Here is a 21,105-nt window from a genome sequence, read left to right as displayed (position 1 = left end):
AGATCAAATACCCAGATCTCGTTTAGCGTGTTAAGTATCCGCGAACGCTGACCAGGGCCAGGCCCACCTCTCTCCTAGGTGGTCTGAACCTGCCCTGTCGCTCCACCTCAACGCAGAGGAGCCGGAGGGAGAAAGTTACGTGTTCGATAGGTTAGGGGGGTGTGGCGGACGAACGGGCTGCGTATCCGGGTTCGTCTCGTCGTTCTGAGCAACTTTGACGTACAAAGTTTTTACATCCGATCTACGGTTTATTTTATATTAATTTCCAAAGTTTTTAATTCATTTTTAGAATTAACAGAATTAATTTAATTTAAAATTGCCATTATGATGTCAGCATGAGGTCAGCGTGATGTCATCAGTCAACCAGTTAGTTGACTTAGTCAAACTGACAGGCAGGTCCCACATGTCATTGGCTGAAGACTAATTATCTGTTAACTTTTAATTAGCAGGTTTAATTAGAGTTAATTAGTTAACTAAATAGGGTTAGTTAAGTTAATTACTTCACTAATTAATTAATTAATTATTAATTAATTTTATTAAGTCATTTTTTATTTCCTTTTTCTTTTCTTCTCTTTTTTTTAACGTTCTGGGGCCGGGCCCCACATGTCTGTGGCCCATCGGGGCCTAGAGGGCGCGGGCGAGCGGGTGCGGGTGCTCGCCCGAACGGGGCGCGGGCAAGGCCGTGGCCGGCGATGGCCACCGGAGCGGCGGCGCGGCACCAGCAAGGGGAAGCAGGGGCGAGGCCAGGTGCAGTCGTGGTCGGCGGAGAGGCGGGGCCGCAAGGGCCACCGCAGGCGCGGCGGGCGCTAGGGAGGCGCAGCGGCAGCAGCGATGCGCGGCCACGGCGGGGCTCGCGCGGTCGCGGTCGAGGGACAGGGGAGAGGGAGGGGGTTTGCTCACTTCGGAGAGTAAGGTCTGGGCAACGGGGCGCGGGGAGCGACTCGGGGAGGAGGACGAGGAGGTCCGGCGTGGGGAGGAGATCCGGCGAGGTCGACGAGGCGACGGTGATTTGGGGATGACGGTGAGGGGCTCCGGCGACGCAGTTCTCGTGCGGCGGGGCGAGGTCCCGCGTCAGCGTGGTCATGGACGGGCGGCGGGGCGCCGATGGGGCGACAGGAGGGGGCCGGCTCTACGAGGGGGGATGACGGCGACGTGGAGGCGGCGCTGGGGCGATGGGATCGGGGGGTTGCCCCGATCCAGATCGGGGAAGGGTGAGAGGGAGGAGTGGGAGAGAATGGGGGCGACGTGGGGGTGGGGGTTAGGGTTTCAGGGGGATAAGGTGGAGTGGGAGGGTCCGGCCGGGCCAGTGGGCTGGTCTGGCGGCCCATCGGCCTGTCGGGCCGAGGCCCAGATGGGGGTTTCCTTCCGTCTTTTTTTTTGTTTTACCTTTTGTCTTTTCTTTTTATTTATTCTTTTCTGTTTTAATTCATTTAAAAGCATCTAGGCTTTTTATAAAAATGCGTTTACTTCACCATAATTACCGATGCAATAATAGACATAGCCCAAACATTTTATTTTTAATATTTGAAAACTTTTATTGTTGACTTTAAATTTAAGTTAGAATTTGACGCGGTTTCGAATTATCCCGAGATTAGTAACAGTAATCGCAGATGTCACGGCATCATTAGGAGAGTTTTACTGTAGCCAAATTATCCGGGCGTTACAAATCTCCTCCACTACAAGAAATCTCGTCCCGAGATTTAGGAGGTAGAAGGAAACAACGCGGGGTATTCATCACGCAGGCGATCCTCGCGTTCCCAAGTGGCTTCGTCTTCAAAGTGATTCGACCACTGGACTTTGAGGAATTTGATCGCCTTCTGACGTGTGCGGCGTTTAGCTTGGTCAAGAATGCGGACCGGATGCTCTTTATAAGAGAGGTCCTGTTGCAATTCGAGCACTTCATGATCCACCACTCGGATTGGATCCTTGAAGCAACGGCAGAGTTGTGACACATGGAACACATCGTGAACCTGAGAAAGGTTCGGCGGAAGCTCGAGTTGATATGCCACCTTTCCACGCCTTTCGAGAATAGTGAAGGGACCGATATAGCGAGGAGCTAGCTTGCCCTTGATCCCGAAGCGGTGAGCACCCTTCATTGGTGTAACTCGAAGATAAGCCTTTTTGCCAGGTTGATAGACCATGTCTTGGTGATGACGGTCATACTGACTTTTCTGACGTGACTGAGCAATCTTGAGATTCTCGCGAATAATGCGGACTTGTTCTTCGGCCTGTTGGATAATATCCGGACCGAAGAGTGGACGTTCCCTCGTTTCTGACCAGTTTAGAGGGGTTCGACACTTTCGTCCATATAGCACTTCAAAGGGGGACATCTTCAGACTAGCTTGATAGCTATTATTATAAGAGAACTCGGCATATGGAAGAGATTCCTCCCATTTCTTGCCGAATGATATTACACAAGCTCGAAGCATGTCTTCGAGAACTTGGTTGACACGTTCAACCTGTCCTTGCGACTGAGGATGAAACGCAGTACTGAACGACAGATGAGTTCCCATAGCTTCTTGGAAACTCGCCCAAAACCTTGAAGTGAATAAACTGCCACGGTCTGAACTGATAACCAGTGGGATACCGTGAAGTGAAACAATTCTGGCCATGTAGAGAGTAGCAAGCTGACTAGCAGTGATTGTCTCTTTGACCGCCAGAAAATGGGCAACTTTGGAAAGCCGGTCAATGACGACAAGAATAGCATCATTACCTTTCTGCGATTTGGGAAATCCAGTGACGAAGTCCATTTCAACATGGTCCCATTTCCATTCAGGAATGGAGATAGGTTGCAGAGTTCCAGCAGGCCTTTGATGCTCTGCTTTGATTCAGCGACAAACGTCACACTCAGCAACATAACGAGCAATGTCCTGCTTCATATTAGACCACCAGAATCTTTGACGAATATCCTGGTACATCTTTGTACTACCAGGATGGATGGACAGAGGCGTATCATGAGCTTCTTGCATAACCCTTTTAGTCTTATCCAGGTTTTTCTTCGAACATGGTACCACTAGGCAGCCTTTGAAATACAAGGCACCATCGTCAGCAACAGTGAAGAATGAGGGCTTTCTTTTTTTGAGGTCGCGCTTAATCTTGAGGACTTCATCGTCACATTTCTGTATCCATTTGATGGTGTCCACAAGATCTGGTTTCGCAACCAGGGTATTGAGAGAACCCTTGGAAACAACATGGAGGTTCCGTTTGGGGAAACCTTCGGGAGGGGGAGCGAGTGATCCCGGAGGAACAATATGGAGGTTCAGCCTTCTAAATTCTTCGGCAAGCGAGGGCTGAACTTTGTGGACCTGGAGGTGGTTGCAGTAAGACTTGCGGCTCAAGGCATCAGCCATTACATTAGCCTTGCCGGGGGTATAGGATATACCCACGTCAAAGTCTGCAACAGTCTCCATCCATCTTTGCTGGCGTAGGTTCAAATCTGGCTGAGTAAACAGACACTTCAGACTTTGATGGTCGGTGAAGATCTCGCAACGATTACCGAGAAGGTAATGTCGCCACTGCTTCAGTGCATGAATGACAGCAGCAAGCTCGAGGTCGTGAACTGGGTAGTTTTCTTCATGAGGGCGCAGTTGACGAGAGGCATAAGCAATCACTCTGCGCTCTTGCATTAGAACACAGCCTAATCCTTGACGAGAAGCACCGCAATAAATGACGAAGTCCTTCTTAGTATCAGGTGGAGCAAGTACGGGGGCAGAAGTCAACTTGTCTTTGAGCGCCTGGAAACTTTCCTGACACTTGTCTGTCCAGTCAAACTTGACACCCTTATGCAACAGATTAGTCAGAGGCCTGGCAATCTTGGAGAAGTTCTCGACGAATCGACGGCAATAGCTGGCGAGACCGAGAAAACTTCGGACTTGCTTGACGTTCTTCGGAGGAGTCCAATTGAGAATATCCTGAACTCGTTCAGGGTTGACGGCAATACCATCCTTGGATATGACATGCCCAAGATAGGTTACTTCGGGGAGCCAGAATTCACACTTGGAATACTTAGCATACAGTTGATGTTCTCGAAGCTTCTCCAGCACAAGACGCAGATGTCCAGCATGTTCTTCCTCGTTCTTGGAAAATACAAGGATATCATCCAGATAAACCACGACGAACTTGTCGAGGTAATCCATGAATATATAATTCATCAGACGAGAGAAGGTGGCGGGAGCATTCGTTAAGCCGAATGACATGACGGTGTACTCGTATGACCCATACCGAGTCACGAAGGCGGTTTTTGGGATGTCCTCTTCACGAACACGGATCTGGTGGTAACCCAACCTCAAGTCGAGTTTGGAGAACATTGATGAGCCAGCCAGTTGATCATAAAGGTCATTGATCCGAGGGAGAGGATATTTATTCTGAATGGTAGCTTGGTTTATAGGACGGTAGTCTTGGACTAATCGGTTTGTCCCATCCCTTTTCTTAACAAAGAGAGAAGGTGCTCCCCAAGGAGAGCAACTTGGGCGAATGAAACCTTTGACAAGAGATTTGTCGATCTCCTCCTTAAGCTCAATGAGTTCATGCGGCGGCATCTTGTAGGGTCGTTTAGCTATAGGGGTAGTGCCGGGTTTCAAGTCGATGACGAATTCGACAGCTCTAGCAGGGGGAATCCCTGGAAGTTCTTCCGGGAAGACGTCTTGGAATTCACGAACGATGGGAATGTTTTCAATGCCCTCGAGTGGTGCAGCGTTCAACGCATTCAAGGCATAAAGACGTGCCTCGGCGTTCTGAACTAGATGAGCTTGGTAAGCAATTATTTCATCAGAAGGGTGTAGCAGATGGACGACCTTAGTGGCGCAAACTATAGAAGCAGTATGCGCTTTCAACCAATCCATTCCCAGAATGAGGTCGATGCTACAGGACTTTAGTACGATGGGGGAGGCAAGGAATTCCAGTCCTTCAATTTCAACGGGAACGTTGTGACTAACCATAGAGGTTTGACACTGGCCCGCAGGAGTGTGTACCACAATCGCAGTGTTCATCTCTTCGTATTTAATGCCATGCATGAATGCAAACTCAGCTGATATGAATGAATGTGATGCTCCTGTATCAAATAAAACAGATGCTGGTACTGAATTTACGAGGAGTGTACCCATCACGGTAGCAGGCTGGTCTAGAACTTCATTGAGATCAACATGGTTGGCATGAACACGACCATAAGACTTGGCACTGTTGTTGCGAGGCTGGTTGCTTCCACGGCCAGTTGCTGGGAGGGCCAGTTGATTCTGGTTCTGATTGCAATCCCTAGCACGGTGACCTGGCTGACCACACTTGTAGCAGAGACCATTATTGGGAGTGGGAACAGGAGCTTGTGGTGGTGGAGCTGGAAGTCTTGGCTGCCTAGTTGGAGGAGCAGGCAGACGAGGTGCAGCATAGGTCTGCCTTGGGGCAGGTGCATTCTGGTACATGCTGTTGGGAATCCATATCTTGCGCTTCTGCGAGGACGGGCCCGAAGATGAGCCCGTGTCACGGTTGCGCCTGTGAGAGCTCTGGTATTCCTGCAGACCAGTTTCGACATTGATGGCCTTGTTCACCAGAGTGGCGAAATCAGCAAAGTCATGCACTAGAAGTGCGAGCTTGATGTCAGCTTGAAGGCCATCACGGAACTTCTCCTGTCTGCGTGCATCAGTTGCAATGTCTTCTTCAGCATAGCGGGACAAGTCAAGAAACTCCCGCTGGTAAGCTTCCACAGTTTTGTTGCCTTGGGTGAGGTTGCGGAACTCACGCTTCTTCCGGTCCATGACTCCCTGAGGAATGAAGCGAGCACGGAAGGCAGCTTGGAAGTCTGGCCAGGTGATGATTGTTCCAGCTGGCAGAGTACGCCTGTGGCTGTCCCACCATTGAGCCGCGGGTCCTTTCAGGAAGAAGGAAGCAAAGGTGACATAGCTGGCAGGGGCTACATCAGCAGACTCCATCTCATAGGTGATGTCACGGAGCCAGTCGTCAGCATCCAGAGGCTGAGTTGAGCTGCGGTACACGGTTGGGTTGAGGCGCATGAAATCTTGCAGAGTCACTTGGGTTGGCTGCTGGTTCATATTGGGGCGAGGAAACTGAGCCATAATATTCTCCATGAACTGACGATTCAGCTCAAACTGTTGCATCATCCCAGCCATGTACTCAGGCGGTGGTGGGGCGTTGCCACCACGACCACGACCACCTGGTCTAACCATCCTGCTAATATTTAACAGGGGTAGTTCAGCATTGAGAAATTTGCAAAAACAAGAATCATTCATGATGAAACATGCACAACGAAAGCAGCACGATAGATACTACATAGTAGTCGGCATATCTTACAAAAGAGATCATGCATAGAGTTCGTTACACAGTGTTCAGTACATAGGCTAAGACATCATAGGCGGCACACAGGCTCGCGGCGAATGCATCTAACACTAATAAGCAAGTCTACGTCAGTCCCATGCGGTACTGCGGAGGTAGGTGTAGCCCGACAGCTGGTAGTGACGCGAAGGGAAGACCTCCACGCGAGTAGCCTGGGGTCCGCGGATACTCTGGTGCGGAACCCGATGCGCAGGTGGCAGGAGAGGACCCAATGCAGGAGAGTAGCCTCCCACATCTGGCCAGCCGACGCCCTGGGGCATCACGGTCCGGGCAGGGTAGATCGCAGAACGCGACAGATCACCAGAGCGGACAGAGGGGTGCAACAGCGTCAGAGCACGATACAGGTGCTGACGGGTGGTGTACAACTCGTGGCGAAGAGCTCGGTTAGCTCTATCCAGCCCATCAGCATGCAGAACCAGGTTCTGATGGTAGAATGGCTCTCGGGTGACAGTGGAGTAGGCAGCAGTGTAGTATCCCTCCGCACCAACATCGGATGCGATAGCAATGTGCCTGAAGGGGGAGGTGTCCAACTCCTGATACTCTCCACGAAGACGTGTCAGAGCAGCATAAGCAGCATCGTGGACCGCCATATCGATAGTCACTCCAACACCATGAGCAGTGTGCAGCACGGTAGTGGAGTCATACTCCCGAGAGTAGAGGTGGACGATGGCACGGTACTGCTCCTGGTTGAAGTCCTGATACTCCTCATAGACGGTGTACTCAGGGTGCCAGCGATAACCCAGATAGGTCATCATCTCAACCAACACAGCAGGTGATCCTGAGGCACCAATGGCCGTCGTGTGGCGCACGACCTGCCTCGTGGGTTCCATCTGAAAACAAAGATGTTTTCACAGGAGTCAAATGACAATGTGGATAATGTTCAAATACTACTCTAAAGAATAACTAGGGCTTATCCAACTTTGGGGTGAACGTGGTCACGGGATCCTAGTGTTAGAGTTAGTAAAATCGTTTAACCCGAGTAGGAGAGAGTTCAGTGTCCCAGAGTAAGGATCGAGGAGTAAAAGAGCCTAATACCACCCAGATGGCGATGTGGGCCCGTAAGGCACACAGCCATGTTAGTAAAAGTTTTTGTAATGTCTAGACTCAACTTCGGCCAAGGAGTGTGGAAGGGGATTCCTACAGGCAGTCGGCTCTGATACCAACTTGTGACGCCCCCGATTTGACCGTACACTAATCATGCACGCAAATGTGTACGATCAAGATCAGGACTCACGGGAAGATATCACAACACAACTCTACAAATAAAATAAGTCATACAAGCATCATATTACAAGCCAGGGGCCTCGAGGGCTCGAATACAAGAGCTCGATCATAGACGAGTCAGCGGAAGCAACAATATCTGAGTACAGACATAAGTTAAACAAGTTTGCCTTAAGAAGGCTAGCACAAACTGGGATACAGATCGAAAGAGGCGCAGGCCTCCTGCCTGGGATCCTCCTAACTACTCCTGGTCGTCATCAGCGGGCAGCACGTAGTAGTAGGCACCTCCGGTGTAGTAGGAGTCGTCGTCGACGGTGGCGTCTGGCTCCTGGGCTCCAACATCTGGTTGCGACAACCAGGTAGAAGGGATAGAGGGAAAGAAGGAGAAAGCAACCGTGAGTACTCATCCAAAGTACTCGCAAGCAAGGAGCTACACTACATATGCATGGGTAAATGTGTAAAGGGCCATATCGGTGGACTGAACTGCAGAAGCCAGAATAAGAGGGGGGATAGCTAATCCTTGTCGAAGACTACGCTTCTGGCAGCCTCCGTCTTGCAGCATGTAGAAGAGAGTAGACTGAAGTCCTCCAAGTAGCATCGCATAGCATAATCCTAACCGGCGATCCTCCCCTCGTCGCCCTGTTAGAGAGCGATCACCGGTTGTATCTGGCACTTGGAAGGGTGTGTTTTATTAAGTATCCGGTTCTAGTTGTCATAAGGTCAAGGTACAACTCCAAGTCGTCCTGTTACCGAAGATCACGGCTATTCGAATAGATTAACTTCCCTGCAGGGGTGCACCACATACCCCAACACGCTTGATCCCATTTGGCCGGACACACTTTTCGGGGTCATGCCCGGCCGCGAAAGATCAACACGTCGCAGCCCCACCTAGGCACAACCAGAGAGGTCAGCACGCCGGTCTAAACCTAAGCGCACAGGGGTCTGGGCCCATCGCCCTTAGCACACCCGCACGTTGCGAACGCGGCCGGAAGTAGAACTAGCCCCCTTAATACAAGAGCAGGCTTACGTTCCAATCCGGCGCGCGCCGCTCAGTCGCTGACGTCACGAAGGCTTCGGCTGATACCACGACGCCGGGATACCCATAACTACTCCCGCGTAGATGGTTAGTGCGTATAAGCCAGATGGCCAGACTCAGATCAAATACCCAGATCTCGTTTAGCGTGTTAAGTATCCGCGAACGCTGACCAGGGCCAGGCCCACCTCTCTCCTAGGTGGTCTGAACCTGCCCTGTCGCTCCGCCTCAAAGATCCACTCGCGGGTGCTCCTACGAGCCGACCCGTCTTTAATCACCACATGTATCAAGTATAAAGTACATAGTATAAACCCGCGATCACCTCCCGAGTGATCACGGCCCGATAGTATAGCACAGCAGACGGACAAGAATGTAGGGCCACAGATGGAAATACTAGCATCCTATACTAAGCAAGTAGGATTGCAGGTAAAGGTATCAACAGTAGTAGCAAGGATAGGCTATGCATCAGGATAGGAATAACGAAAACAGTAACATGCTACACTACTCTAATGCAAGCAGTATAGAGGAGAGTAGGCGATATCTGGTGATCAAAAGGGGGGGCTTGCCTGGTTGCTCTGGCAAGAGAGAGGGGTCGTCAACACTGTAGTCGTACTGGGTAGCAGCGGCGTCGGTCTCGGTGTCTAGCGAGAGAAGAGGGGGAAGAAACAATAAATATAATGCAAACAAATGCATGACGATGCATGACATGACAAAGCGGGGTGCTAGGTGTGCCCTAACGCGGTACGAGGTGGTACCGGTGAAGGGGGAAAATATCCGGGAAAGTATCCCCGGTGTTTCACGTTTTCGGGCAGAGGAGCCGGAGGGGGAAAGTTACGTGTTCGATAGGTTAGGGGGGTGTGGCGGACGAACGGGCTGCGTATCCGGGTTCGTCTCGTCGTTCTAAGCAACTTTGATGTACAAAGTTTTTACATCCGATCTACGGTTTATTTTATATTAATTTCCAAAGTTTTTAATTCATTTTTAGAATTAACAGAATTAATTTAATTTAAAATTGCCATTATGATGTCAGCATGAGGTCAGCATGATGTCATCAGTCAACCAGTTAGTTGACTTAGTCAAACTGACAGGCAGGTCCCACATGTCATTGGCTGAAGACTAATTATCTGTTAACTTTTAATTAGCAGGTTTAATTAGAGTTAATTAGTTAACTAAATAGGGTTAGTTAAGTTAATTACTTCACTAATTAATTAATTAATTATTAATTAATTTTATTAAGTCATTTTTTTATTTCCTTTTTCTTTTCTTCTCTTTTTTTAACGTTCTGGGGCCTGGCCCCACATGTCTGTGGCCCATCGGGGCCTAGAGGGCGCGGGCGAGCGGGTGCGGGCGCTAGGGGCGAGGCCAGGTGCAGTGGTGGCCGGCGGAGAGGCGGGGCCGCAAGGGCCACCGCAGGCGCGGCGGGCGCTAGGGAGGCGCAGCGGCAGCAGCGGTGCACGGCCACGGCGGGGCTTGCGCGGTCGCGGTCGAGGGACAGGGGAGAGGGAGGGGGTTTGCTCACTTCGGAGAGTAAGGTCTGGGCAACGGGGCGCGGGGAGCGACTCGGGGAGGAGGACGAGGAGGTCCGGCGTGGGGAGGAGATCCGGCGAGGTCGATGAGGCGACGACGATTTGGGGAAGGCAGTGAGGGGCTCCGGCGACACGGTCCTCGTGCGGCGGGGCGAGGTAGCTCCGGGCGAGGTCCCGCGTCAGCGTGGTCGTGGACGGGCGGCGGGGCGCCGGTGGGGCGACAGGAGGGGGCCGGCTCTGCGAGGGGGGATGACGGCGACGTGGAGGCGGCGCTGGGGCGATGGGATCGGGGGGTTGCCCCGATCTAGATCGGGGAAGGGCGAGAGGGAGGAGTGGGAGAGAATGGGGGCGACGTGGGGGTGGGGGTTAGGGTTTCAGGGGGATAAGGTGGAGTGGGAGGGTCCGGCCGGGCCAGTGGGCTGGTCTGGCGGCCCATCGGCCTGTCGGGCCGAGGCCCAGATGGGGGTTTCCTTCCGTCTTTTTTTGTTTTACCTTTTGTCTTTTCTTTTTATTTATTCTTTTCTGTTTTAATTCATTTAAAAGCATCTAGGCTTTTTATAAAAATGCGTTTACTTCACCATAATTACCGATGCAATAATAGACATAGCCCAAACATTTTATTTTTAATATTTGAAAACTTTTATTGTCGACTTTAAATTTAAGTTAGAATTTGACGCGGTTTCGAATTATCCCGAGATTAGTAACAGTAATCGCAGATGTCACGGCATCATTAGGAGAGTTTTACTGTAGCCAAATTATCCGGGCGTTACACACACCCAAAAATTCCCCCCCAAATCTAATTCAACCACCCTTCGGCCAACTAGCCAATAATATTCCCGAAACCCCCTCCCCCCTGTCCCCCTCCACTCCATTCGCTCCGCCAAATCCGCCCTCCCCGCCGCGCCGATACGCTGGCGCCGCGGTTCAGTGATCCTCTCGCTCCCATAGTACGCTCTCGTAGACTGCCGTCCTCTAGCCGCACCGCCACCTTTGGCTACGTTCTTGTGGAGGTGCACGATGGTCAGCGCTGCCACCGCTGGTGACATTCGTCTGGAGACGCACGACGGTCAGCTTCTCCCACGGTACACGCATTCTAGACTAAGGCCCCGTTCATGTCGGTGTAGCGCTGAATGTTAGCTGATAGACCCTGATAATCTCACTGTTTGCCGAAGTAGTTTACTGTCAATATGCTCTGCTTAAGAAGCTTCCTTGCCCTGTTCTGCACTCAATCTGCTTAGCTTAGATGGCATGCCAAGGCCGATTAGTTGCTAAAATATCCTGCCATATATTTATTGTGACGTAGATTGCCATGGTCTAGTAGCCAATCTGTTAGGTGAAATAGCTCCACATAGTTTTATACTCTATCTTTGTTGCTGCGATGGCCTTCGATAGTTCGATGGCTGTGTGCTCGGCCTTATTGACTGCTGAAACAGCCTGCCATAATTTGGCACTCAAATCTGTTTGCTGAATTAGCTTTACATATATTTCGTTACTTAGATTTGCTCGTCCAAATATCTTGCCATAGCTTTAGACATCGACCTAGGTATTTTTTTCTGGACTTCATAAAAAAGCATATATGTTTTCCCTATAATATCTACTAGAAGAAATAATTTGTATGTCTAACAGATGGACATGACTTGGATAACTTCTGCTCGAAGATTCTCCGCTGCATATGTCGAGGGGGTTGAAAACTTCATGAACTTTATCAGAGCTGAGTACGATGGTCCGAAATCAGATGTGCTCTGCCCGTGTAGCAGTTGTATGAATTCAGTTACAAGACCCCAGTAAACTGTGCAAAATCATCTACACTTGTATGGGATGTCGGTCACATATACTAGGTGGGTTCATCATGGTGAAGCTGTGAACGCCAATGTTATTGACTACGTGGAAGCAGTAGATCACCATCTTGATCTACCTGATGCTCAGGTGGAAGAGGAGGAGGAGGTGGTGGTGGCGGAGTGTAACGCCCTCGATGCGGCTATAGCTCCCACGTGTCGAGGCACGACTTAGAGACATAACCGCATTGAAAGCAATGTCGCAAGTTAGGCAATCATCACAACATCCCATGTAATATAAATAGTAAAGGGGAGATACATAGTTGGCTTACACTCGCCATGTCAATCAAAGTACATAAATAGCATTACAACATCCAAACACTCATGGCCCGACTACGGTGCCAAAATAAAAGATAACCCAACATGCGACACGGTCCCGATCACCCCCAACTGGGCACCACTACTGACCATCAGGGAAAGACACGTAGTATCGTTGAGAGTCCTCGTCGAACTCCCACTTGAGCTCAAGCGCGTCACCTGGAGCGGAATCATCAGGCCCTGCATCTGGTTTGGAAGTAAACTGTGAGCCACAGGGGCTCAGCAATCTCGCACCCTCGCGATCAAGACTATTTAAGCTTAATAGGAAAGGCAAGGTAAATATGTGGAGCTGCAGCAAGCAACTAGCATACATGGTGGCTATCCTGTTCGCAAAAGAGAGCGAGAAGAGGAGGCAAAGCGCGAGCGAGAAACTAGAGAACAACCTACGCAAGCATTACTCCAACACCGTGTTCACTTCCCGGACTCCGCCGAGAAGAGACCATCACGATAACTCACACTGTTGATTCACTTTAACTAAGTTAAGGTTCAAGTTATCTACAACCGGACATTAACAAATTCCCATCTGCCCATAACTGCGGGCATGGCTTTCGAAAGTTCAAAACCCTACAGGGGAGTCCCAACTTAGCTCCTCCCGAGACGTTCCGATCAGACTCGGTATCTCGGTTCTACAAGACACTTCGACAGGTTAAAACAAATCCAGCAACACTGCCCGAATGTGCCGACAAATCCCGATAGGAGCTGCACATATATCGTTCTTAGGGCACACTCAGATTGTCCAAACTTCCGGTAGGCCAGCCTAGAGTTGCCCCTGGTAGCCACCGGCGGCTGACGAGGTGGACCAACACTTAGAGGAGCACTGGCCCGGGGGGGGGGGGTTTAAAAAAAGATGACCCTCGGGCTCCGGAAACCCAAGGGAAAAAGAGGCTAGGTGGCAAAAGGTAAAACCAAGGTTGGGCATTTCTGGAAAATCTTTAATCAAGGCGAACTATCAAGGGGTTCCCATTATCACCCAACCGCGTAAGGAATGCAAAATCCGGGAACATAACACCGATATGACGGAAAACTAGGGTGGCAAGAGTGGAACAAAACACTAGGCGAGAGGCCGATCCTTCCACCCTTTACCAAGTATATAGATGCATTAAGATAACATGGCAATATAATGATAACCCAACAAGTAAATAAAGTTCCAACAAGGAACGGTCTCCAATCTTCACCTGCAACTAGCAACGCTATAAGAGGGGCTGAGCAAAGCGGTAACATAGCCAATCAATGGTTTTCTAGGACATGGTGGGTTAGAGGCTGAACATGGCAATTTGGGAGGCATGATAAGCAAGTGGTAGGCATCGTAGCATAGGCATAGCAAAAGAGCGAGCATCTAGCAAAGCAAAGATAGTAGTGATTTCGAGGGTATGATCATCTTGCCTGCAAAGTTGTCAGAGTTGACTGGATCCTCGAAAGTAAACTCAACGGGCTCCTCATTAGCAAACTCGTCTCCCGGCTCTACCCAAACAAGACAAACGAGCAAACGGAACACAATCAACCAGGTGCAAAGCTCAAACAATATGATGCAAGGATGGTATGCTATGCGGGATGCGATGCGGGATGCATATGCAAGATGTGACAAGGAATGCATGAAACTGGCCTCAACTTGTAAATCCAAGTATGCCACTGGAAAGATGAGATGAAATCGCTTGAAAACGATATAAAGAACGCCGGAATCGGAGTTACGGTTTGGAAATGGCAAGCGATTCAAATATGGCCACGTTCTGCGATTTACAGCAAGTAACCATCTAAATGCAACAGATGAACATTCTACAGCACCCAAACATGGCATCAAAATACATGACAGGAATCCATTCATGAAGCTTAACAAAAGTCTAGCACTGAGCTACGGCCAATTCATCCATTAACAGGTTCAAACAAGCATGGCAAAAATGCATTTGACAAACAGATCTCAGACTTAGTGAAATTAACACTTGTTTGGAATTTCAGATTAGATAGCACTCTTTGGAGCAACAAAACTACATGCTACAGGACCTGAAAATGGCAAAGTAAAGCATGGCATGGAGCTACTCAAAGAGCTTAACAAAAGTCCCTTAGTGACCTTGAGCCAAAAGGGATCAGAAAATACGATTGCAAGCATGTGAACATGGAAAAAACATAATCAGTTCTCAGACTTAGTGAAAACTGGAACATGCTGAAACAGATATCAAGTAGGCATGTTTACGAGCTCGATGCACTCACTACAGAGCAAGTCATGACAAGCTAAGCATATACCCATCAAGAATACACAAAATACAAGCTAGACATGGCAAGAACAATAACATATCATGCACGGATCAACTACAATATCATCGGCAAAATCGCTAACAAGTAGACAATCTGCCCAGATTCACGAAATGACAAAAGTAGAGCTTGATTGACTCAAGCTAGGTTGCTCCATAATTGCAAATAAAGACATGGATGGATAGATCACTACAAGATTAACAAAACATCCTTACTGATCATCCTCAAAAGAGGCACGGATCACTAGGAAACAACAAGAACATATGGCCATATGAGATAAACGGATCAAGGACTTAGTGGAAACTGCTAAGTCCCTGAAATCAGCATTACCAAGTGCCTCACTTAGCAAGCTTGTGCTAGTCGCCACATACATCACAAAAATACATGGGTTTCACCTCTGGAAAGATGGAAAAACCCTTAACAAAACATATGTAGATCTCATGGGCATATCATGCACACATTAATCATGGCAAAAATGACAAATATCTAAATGGAGCAGCAGATCTGACAATTATCTCAAGTAGCACTCTTCTAACAGCATTTTGGGCATCAAGATGAACTCAAATGAAAATGATGCAATGAGATGAAATGATGTACTCTCTGAGACGAACATTTTATATGCTACATGCCAAAAATGGAGCTACAGATGCGGAGTTATAGCACGATGAAAATTTCATAAAAGGCTAGGGTTAGGGAAAAAGTCAACCCTCGAGATTTTTGGAACCAGATCTGCACGGACTTCGAGGCGCTCGCCGGAATCACTGTTCGCCAGAGTTGCGCCGGGGACTTGCCGAGGGGAGGAGGAGGTCACCGGATCAAGCGGGGCCGGCCGGAGCTTGGGCCAGGGAGGTACGGGACGGCGGAGGACGACGAGGGACGGCGCGCGACGGCCGGACGGACTTGCGGTTGTCGCCGGACAACGGTGGCCGGCGATGGCGGCGAAGGGCGGCGTCGGGCGGTCAGGGCGGAGTGCGGGCGGCGCGGAGAGGGAGGTAGGTGGCGGCGGGGCGCGGCCCGGTTAGCGGCGCGGGAGGGCCGGCGGCGGGCTCCGCAGGCCGGCGGCGGAGGAGAAAAATGGTTAGGGTTTTGCCCGTGACTTTTCGGAGGGGGTTCTTTATATAGGCATAGAGGGAGCTAGGAGAGTCCAAATGAGGTGCGGTTTTCGGCCACGCGATCGTGATCGAACGCTCTAGATGATGGAGGAGGTTTTGGTGGGTTTTGGGCCAAATTGGAGGGGTGTTGGGCTGCAACACACACGAGGCCTTTTCGGTCCCTCGGTTAACCGTAGGAGTATCAAACGAAGTCCAAATGATATGAAACTTGACAGGCGGTCTACCGGTAGTAAACCAAGGCTGCTTGGCAAGTCTCGGTGCAATCCGGAAATGTTTAATCCCCACACATGAAAGAAAGGTAGAAATGACCACCGGAGGAGAACGGAGCGCCGGAATGCAAAACGGACAACGGGGAAAATGCTCGAATGCATGAGATGAACACGTATGCAAATGAAATGCACATGATGACATGATATGAGATGCATGACAACGACAACAACATACGAAGACAAAAACCCAAACCCGAGAAAATAAAATAACTTAAGGCCAGAAACGGCAAGAGTTGGATTACAAATTAGGAAAATCATATCCGGGGTGTTACAACACTCCACCACTACAAAAGGATCTCGTCCCGAGATCTAGGACTAAAAGAACGCCGGGTACTCGGAACGGAGCTGATCCTCGCGTTCCCAGCTAGCTTCACGGTCGGAATGGTGTGACCACTTCACTTTGAGGAATTTGATTGACTTGTTGCAAGTCTTGCGTTTAGTCTCTTCAAGAATAGCAACTGGGTGCTCACGATAAGAGAGATCTTCTTGGAGCTCAATGTCCTCGAAGTTGACGGTGCGGTCAGGAGTCTTGAAGCACTTTCGGAGCTGAGAGACATGGAACACGTCATGAACATTTGTAAAGTTTGAAGGAAGCTCGAGTTGATAGGCGAGATCGCCTCTCTTGCTGACAATCTTGAAAGGTCCCATGTATCTGGGGGCAAGCTTCCCTTTGATACCGAAGCGACGAGTACCTTTCATCGGAGAGACGCGGAGGTAAACATGATCTCTGATCTCGAAAGCCAAATCACGGTGCTTACTATCATAGTAGCTCTTCTGGCGGGATTGGGCTGCTTTGAGGTTATCTCAAATGACTTTGCACATTTCCTCTGCCTTTGTGATTAAGTCATTTCCGAGAAGCTGACGTTCACCGGTTTCAGTCCAGTTGTGAGGGGTACGACACTTCCTGCCATACAGAATTTCAAATGGGGCCTTGCCCGAACTTGCTTGAAAACTGTTGTTGTAGGAGAATTCAGCATAAGGAAGACAATCCTCCCACTTCATGCCGAAGGAGATCACACAAGCCCTGAGCATATCTTCAAGAATCTGATTGACACGCTCGACTTGACCGCTAGTTTGAGGATGGAAAGCTATGCTGAAGCGGATGTTAGTGCCCATGGCCTTCTGAAAAGAATCCCAAAACTTGGAGGTAAAGATGCTGCCACGGTCTAAAGAGATCACCTGTGGAATACCGTGCAGAGAGACAATCCGAGAGGTATAGAGTTCCGCCAATTGAGCTGCAGTGATTGACTCTTTGATAGGCAGAAAGTGAGCCACTTTGGTGAGTTTGTCGATGACAACGAATATAGCATCATTGCCATGCTTGGACTTTGGAAACCCAGTCACGAAGTCCATCTCAATGTGGTCAAACTTCCATTCTGGAATGGCAAGAGGTTGGAGGAGACCAGCTGGCCTTTGGTGTTCTGCCTTCACTCTTTTGCAGACATCACACTCATTCATGAATTGAGCAATCTCTCCCTTCATTCGAGTCCACCAATAAGCCTGCTTGAGGTCCTGATACATCTTCGTGCTCCCAGGGTGGATGGAGAGGAGAGAATTGTGAGCCTCGTTCATGATCACTTTACGAAGTTCACCTTTGGGCACGACAATACAATCCTCGAAGAAGAGAGTATCCTTGTCATCGAGGCGGTAGCACTTGTACTTGGGTTGACTCTTGGCAATCCCAATCTTCACCTTTTTCACCATAGCATCAAGAAGCTGGGCTTGGCGAATCTGGTCTTCCAAGGTAGGAGAGACTTGAAGGTTGGTGAGGAAACCTTGAGGAAAAACTTGCAGATTAAGTTTGCGGAAAGCTTCACAAAGCTCGGGTTGATAAGGCTTGAGAATCAGACTGTTGCAATAAGCCTTCCTGCTCAATGCGTCAGCAATCACATTGGCCTTGCCTGGAGTATACTCGATACTCGGATTATACTCTTGAATCATTTCGACCCATCGAGTTTGCCTGAGGTTGAGATTAGGCTGAGTGAAGATGTACTTGAGACTCTTGTGGTCAGTGAAGATGTCCACTTTTCTTCCCAATAAGAGATGTCTCCAAGTCAAAAGAGCATGCACAACTGCCGCCAACTCGAGATCATGAGTGGTGTAGTTCTTCTCGTTGGGCTTCAACTGGCGAGAGGTATAAGAAACAACTTTCTTCTCTTGCATCAACACTGCGCCAAGACCTTGGAGAGAGGCATCACAAAAGACCTCGTATGGCTTGGATTCATCAGACGGAGTGAGAACTGGAGCAGTGATCAATTTCTCTTTCAAAGTGTTGAAAGCAATGTCACACTCCGGAGACCAAACGTACTTGACGTGATTCTGGAGAAGATTTGAGAGAGGCTTCGCGATCTTAGAAAAGTTTTCAACGAATCTTCGGCAATAGCTTGCGAGACCGAGGAAGCTACGGAGTTGCTTCACGTTCTGAGGAGGTTCCCAATTCACAATTGCATACACCTTCTCAGGATTCACCGCAATGCCCTTGGCAGAGATGATATGACCAAGATAAAGAACCTCATCGAGCCAAAATTCACACTTGGAGAACTTGGCGTCGAACCTGTGTTCCCTCAGCTTATCGAGTACCAAACGCAAGTGCTTGGCATGATCTTCCTTGTTCTTCGAGAAAACCAGAATGTCGTCGAGATAGACCAGAACGAAGTCATTGGTGTAGGCATTGAAGATGAAGTTCATCATGCGAGAGAATGTCGGAGGAGCGTTGACGAGGCCAAAAGACATGACAGTGTATTCATATGAACCATAGCTTGTCCTGAAAGCCGTCTTGGGAATATCTTGCTCACGGATTCGAATCTGATGATAACCCATACGGAGATCAAGCTTGGAGAATACTTGGGCACTCTTGAGTTGTTCGAACAGCTCGTTGATGTTGGGAAGTGGGTATTTTTTCTTGATGGTGTTCTTGTCCAATGGACGGTAATCAACAAAAAGTTGGTCCGTTCCATCCTTCTTCTTCACAAAAAGAACACCACAACCCCACGGAGAAGAACTAGGCCGGATGAGACCCATTCTCTCTTGAATATCGAGTTGCTTCTTCAGCTCCTTCAACTCTTCAGGTCCGAGCTTGTAAGGACGCTTGCACACTGGTTCCGTGCCAGGCTCAAGATCGATGACGAATTCAACTGGCCGGTGCGGAGGCATTCCTGGAAGCTCTTCTGGAAAGACGTCTTGATATTCGCAAACGACTGGAATTTGCGAGATAGCATCCAGTTCACCCTTCTCATTGAGAGAAAACAGACAGACAGTATTATCCCGAGCGGCAAAGACAATTACATCCTCAGACGAATGAGTCAATTGAATCTGTCTGGCTGGACAATCAAGCTGAGCCTTGTGCTTAGAAAGCCAATCCATCCTGAGAATAAGATCAATATCCGAGTTACCAAGAACCATTGGAGAAGCCAGAAACTTGAAATCACCCATCATAATAGAAATATCCGGAATCTCGTGGTTAGCGAGCAAACATTTACCCGGAGAGACAACTGCTAACGGTGTATGCATAACTTGGGAAATCAACTCATGCTTAGATGCAAAAGGTTTCAAGATGAAACAATGCGATGCACCAGTGTCAAAAAGAACTTTTGTAGGAACATCGTTAACAGGAAGGTTACCCATGATGACATCTGACGAGTCCTCTGCCTGAGCTACATTCATCAAGTTGACCTTGGCGTGCTTGGTGTTATGCTTGACCACAGCTGTACTTGTCGATCTCACAGGAGGAGGAGGATGGAGACGCCTTTGATTCAAGCATTTGTTGGCATAGTGACCCTTCTGTTGGCACTTGTTGCACGTGACCTCTGAAAGTGGACGGTGGTACGGAGCACTCGATCTTGGAGCTTGAGACGAAGTCTTGTTCTGAAAGCCAGGGTTGGGTGGGGGGGAAGATCCACTGCCACCTTTGCTCTTCTGCTGATACGGCTGACGAAACGGAGGAGGAGGAAGCCAATACTTCTGCTGCTTGGCCACTTGAGTAGAGGAAGGAGTAGCATCTCTAACTCGCTTCTTGGAAGCATCACACCTCAGTTGAGCGGCCTCTTGCTTCAATGCCATGTTGTAGAACTCATCGTATCTCAAGGGCTCAAAGAGGACAAGAGCTAGCTGAATTTCTTCTCTGAGACCACCCCTGAACTGGTATATCATGCTCTTCTTGTCAGGGACGTCCTGCTTAGCAAAGCGGGCGAGCTTCTGAAACAACTTGTTGTAGTCATAGACAGACAAAGAGCCTTGCTTCAGGTTGCGGAATTCATCACGCTTGCTTTCAACCACGCTCTGAGGAATATGATGAGCTTTGAAGTCTTGACGGAATTCATCCCAGGTAATTGCACGTCCACCTCTGGAATCCTTGTATTGCTGGAACCATTCTGCAGCTTGATCTTTGAGTTGGAAGGAAGCAAACTTGACGAAGTCCTCAGGCCTGACGTTACTGCACTCGAAATGCTTGCACAGATCCACGAGCCAATCGTCAGCATCAGTTGCCTCAACCCAATTGCTGAAAGTCTTTGGCCCGTTAGCAAGGAACTGGTTGAGTGTAGCAAAGTGATTCTGATTGTTTCCTTGGTTCCCTTGGTTGCCTTGATTGCGCTCTTGAAGAATTTGCATGATCAACTGTGTGTTTGCATTGGTTGCGGCCATCACAGCTTGCCATGCCTCAGGAGGAGGTGGAGGTGGTGGTCGATCTTGATTCTGATTCTGATTGGTGCTCTTAGCGGGAGCCATCCTGAAGAGGTTGACCACCGTTAGCACATAGACAGATAAAATGAAGCGGAATCCAACGGAATGAAAATTGCAACATAACGTCTTCACATCCGAACAAAATGAACGAATGCATTCCTCTTGAAATGGTCACATATCCATAAATTGAGAAGCCACTTAGAATTTAGGTAGAGAAATAAATCAACAAGGTACGGATCAAGAAAGAATACTCGGTAAGAAATCCCAATCTCAAACCAAATATCCGTCGAAGAAGAACTAGAGCTACAAGAATTCCCACCTATGAAACTCCCGAACCTTTCCGGTTATGCAATCAGGTGTTGGGGATACAGGGGAAGCATAATATCTCACCCAAATCTAGCAAATCCTACATCCAGCTGTATCCATCCTTCAACACATAACCGAGAAAAAACTTCAGAAACCATCTACCTCAACCTTCGAAAAGCATCCGTTATACAAGTTATGGCGATACTCCCAAACTCC

The sequence above is a fragment of the Triticum urartu genome, chromosome 3 (assembly GCF_003073215.2).
Source record: "Triticum urartu cultivar G1812 chromosome 3, Tu2.1, whole genome shotgun sequence".
Taxonomy (NCBI): Eukaryota; Viridiplantae; Streptophyta; class Magnoliopsida; order Poales; family Poaceae; genus Triticum; species Triticum urartu.
Note: the sequence above shows the minus strand (reverse complement) of the source record.